The sequence below is a fragment of the Bos indicus x Bos taurus genome, chromosome 9 (genome assembly GCF_003369695.1).
Source record: "Bos indicus x Bos taurus breed Angus x Brahman F1 hybrid chromosome 9, Bos_hybrid_MaternalHap_v2.0, whole genome shotgun sequence".
NCBI lineage: Eukaryota > Metazoa > Chordata > Mammalia > Artiodactyla > Bovidae > Bos > Bos indicus x Bos taurus.
In genome coordinates, this window is record NC_040084.1 from 72,695,786 (window position 1) to 72,700,005 (window position 4,220).

General features: G+C 34.7%; 1 non-coding gene across 1 annotated transcript; it reads right to left on the reverse strand.

Annotated features, from left to right (window-relative positions):
- Window positions 1-683: 683 nt before the first annotated feature.
- Window positions 684-790, reverse strand: LOC113898929. Its single transcript, XR_003512786.1, has one exon. It is a non-coding gene; the product is annotated as a U6 spliceosomal RNA (small nuclear RNA).
- Between the last annotated feature and the right edge of the window lie 3,430 nt (window positions 791-4,220).

Here is a 4,220-nt window from a genome sequence, read left to right on the forward strand (position 1 = left end):
GATTTCTGTGTGTTGATTTTATATCCTGCAACTTTACTATAGTCATTGATTAGTTCTAGTAATTTTCTGGTGGAGTCTTTAGGGTTTTCTATGTAGAGGATCATGTCATCTGCAAATAGTGAGAGTTTTACTTCTTCTTTTCCAATTTGGATTCCTTTTATTTCTTTTTCTGCTCTGATTGCTGTGGCCAAAACTTCAAAAACTATGTTGAATAGTAATGGTGAAAGTAGGCACCCTTGCCTTGTTCCTGACTTTAGAGGAAATGCTTTCAATTTTTCACCATTGAGGATAATGTTTGCTGTGGGTTTGTCATAAATAGCTTTTATTATGTTGAGGTATGTTCCTTCTATTCCTGCTTTCTGGAGAGTTTTTATCATAAATGGGTGTTGAATTTTGTCAAAGGCTTTCTCTGCATCTATTGAGATAATCATATGGTTTTTATTTTTCAATTTGTTAATGTGGTGTATTACATTGATTGATTTGCGGATATTGAAGAATCCTTGCATCCCTGGGATAAAGCCCACTTGGTCATGGTGTATGATCTTTTTAATGTGTTGTTAGATTCTGATTGCTAAAATTTTGTTAAGGATTTTTGCATCTATGTTCATCAGTGATATTGGTCTGTAGTGTTCTTTTTTGTGGGATCTTTGTTAGGTTTTGGTATTAGGGTGATGTTGGCCTCAAAAAATATGGAACACTTCACAAATTTGCTTGTCATCCTTGCGCAGGGGCCGTGCTAATCTTGTCTGTATTGTTCCAATTTTAGTATATGTGCTGCCGAAGCGAGCACCCTATCCCACTTTTCATGCATACTTTATTTCCTCATTTTCTCAGTGAATTGAGAGAATGTAACAATTGCTCACCCTAAAATAAATGAACTTTTAAAGGGCAAAATCCAAAGGACAAAGACTGCAGGTGAATTCACTGTGAAACTAATGAAACATGTTTCAGGGCACCTCTTCCTGGGCTCTGGGAGGTCTAGCTATGTGTTCATGTTGTCATATATTTTTGCAAGATTTGCAGAAGTAAGCCTTTTGTTTTTGTTTAATTTAAAATGCTGTGTCTTTCTACCCTGATTTCTCCTTCACCACAGTGTGCCTTATATTTGATGGTGACTGTGGTCATTTTTGAGATTGGGCTAAGGAAGTTTATTTGCTCCAGGATGCATATTCCTGTGTTCCTTTTTCCTTCTACTTGAAAAGTAGGGAGTAGAATTCTTTTTTTATATTTAGTCATCTAAAAATAAGAAAACCTGAATATATACATTAGCTGGTATATTAGCCTTGGAATCACCTTTCCTGTGCGTCCTCTGACAGATTTTTAGTTCTTATCTGTGCACCTGTTCTTAAATATTTGGTGTCAAATAGCTAAATCATTTTAAATAACCAACTCAGCTTTCAGTCTTTCAGGCAGATACTGTGGAAAGAATCTCTCTGGATTTGACAGCAACTTGAATTTCAATGACTTGTATTGTTGGTAAATTATTCCATTTGCTCTGATTCATTTATCCTGGGAGAGAAAATGCAGTGTGCCTATCTCAACCTCCCCATGTACAACAGTACTGATTATTGGTATTGACCCCTTCCTTTTCTATCATTCTGCACTGCAATGGAATCAGTTTCAAAAGCTTTCAAATAGATTTTTATTTACTGAAGATTTTTGGCAACTGCTATCTATATTATTTTATGCTTTCACCTCATTAAATAATTATACTGCTTGATTATTTATTATATTCCTATACCAAATGTGTTGGGGATTAGGAAGGCAGTGTTTATAACATACTCTTTATAGCTAATTAGGTAATCTATTGTTGAATTTTCTTTGCAGTATTTTCATTGACTTTTCTTGTTAGAATACTTTTCTTCTTGGGACACTCCAAGTGTAACACAGTCTCTCTTTGTCCCTTTTATGAAAATGTCAATAGAATAGCTCTAATATTTCCTTGAAGTTCACCCACATTATATCATTTTGGTTATATTTCCTTTTGTCTGAATTACTTCTTTGAATAAATATGACTTTTCACAATCTGATCAGCAAAAAAATATACTGAAGATAATGTGATTGATTGATACACATGATGGTTTTATCACTCTGATTGCCATGTAAGTGGTCCACAGCAAATGCTTAGTCTCAGAACAGATACTCCTGAACCAGGGACTAATTAAAGCAATGATCAGAGTATTTTTCAGATGATTTTCTTATGTATTTAAAGTGTGAATTGACATGACTAAGGAACACTCCCATCCTCCCAGTCTACCTCCCACTCACCCTTACCTTCATATATATATAAAAAACCCTTCCATGATATCTTCTCTGATATTTTATCTTAATGCAAGGTATATCTCTGTATCTTGACTACAAAGACAACTAGTACCTATGTAACACTGTGGTCATGATACAGATAAGGACTGAAGCTGACAAGCTCTAGGCTTAAACAGCCCAATGGGAACACTGTACAACCTCTCCAACTTTTGGCAGGATTCAATACTGTGAAATTAACATATTACAGCACTTCACTTTTAAGTAATGTAATAATCTCCAGGATGCTTATTTAGAAGGGAACAGCTTTACATAATTGATTGCCAATCCTAAACTAAAGCTCATTATCAGACCAAACTCATACTCTTCTATGAACACATAAACCCACTTGGCCTTCTGGGCATAACTGGGCAGGAAATGACATGCTACTGGCAGAACCCTATTTCTTACATTCCAAGACCACACACAGCAAATAATTATAACTGATCACTGATTGAATCCTGTGTGTCATGTTTGCTTTACAGATTAATTTTATTTGGAATAGTATAATAAACTATCAGAATTATCCAAAGTATTACATGCTCTTTTTACAAATCTCTGTGATTTTTTTGGTAGTTATGACCAGGCCTTTGGTCTTAACTGAAATGCATTGCTAATAACTTACCATAGCACTTATTGTGTTCCAAGCATAAACAGTAATTTCTGGCACAAAGTAGGATTCCTTCTTTTCAGTCAAGCACACCAACCATCCTGGGATCTCTTTGTTCCTGGGTCCTTTACCTTTAGCCTGAGACTCTTGCCTGAGAACAACTCAAATGTGGAAACCTTTAGAGTAACTCTTTGATGGCATCCTTGGGGACCTAAGCCACAGTTGAGGGGAAAAAGAACCATGGGTATGGAGGTTCCCTTAAAAAACTAAAAATAGAGTTACTATATGACCCATCAATCCCACTCCTGGGTGTATATATGGAAAAGGACTGTAATTCAAAGATACATGCAGCTCAGTGTTCATTTCAGCACTATTTACAATAGTCAAGACATGGAAGCAAACTAAATGTCCATCAACAGATGAATGGATAAAGAAGATGTGGTACCCACACGTATACATATATACAATGGAATAGTACTTGACCATAAAAAATAGAATAACGCTATTTGCAGTCACATGGATGGACTTAGAGATTATTACAATAAGCAAAGAATATCAGACAAAGACAAATATATGAAATTACTTACATGTGGAATCCAATAAAATAATACAAATGAACTTAATTACAAAACAGAAACAGACTCATAGACATAGAAAACAAACTTATGATTACCAAAGAGAAAAGGGTTGGGGGCAGGGATAAACTACAAGTTTGGTATTAATAGATACACACTACTATATATAAAATAGATAAACAACAAGTACTTACTGTATAGCACAGGGAACTATATTCAATATCTTATAATAACCTATAATGGAAAAGAGTCTGAAAAGAATATATGTATGAGTAATTAAATATACCTATAACTGAATCACTTTGCTGTACACTTGAAACATTGTAAATCAACTGTATCTCATTTTTTTTTTTTTAAAGAACCATGGTTGGTTTGAGTCAATTGATGCTACACAAAAGAGATGGAAAAAAGAATATAAGTCCTTCCACTGTGAAGAAACAGTTCACACTAGGATAGAAATGGGTAACAGTGGTGGGGAATGAGGTAATTTTAAGACACTCTTGAGGCAAAAATTAATATTCTCCAAAGTATTTTGGTAACAGGCACATTTTAAATTTTCCTGTGTAAGTGGGTTTTTGCAAATCAGTAACTAAGCCCAGAGGTCTGAGATTATGGGAACAAATTTAGTTTGCTTTATATGGTTTCCATAAACCTTAAAATATTACTGTGAGAGGAAGAAAAGTTCATGGCTTTAATCTATGAGCATCACTGTGTGGTAGATCTAGAAGGTTTTATAG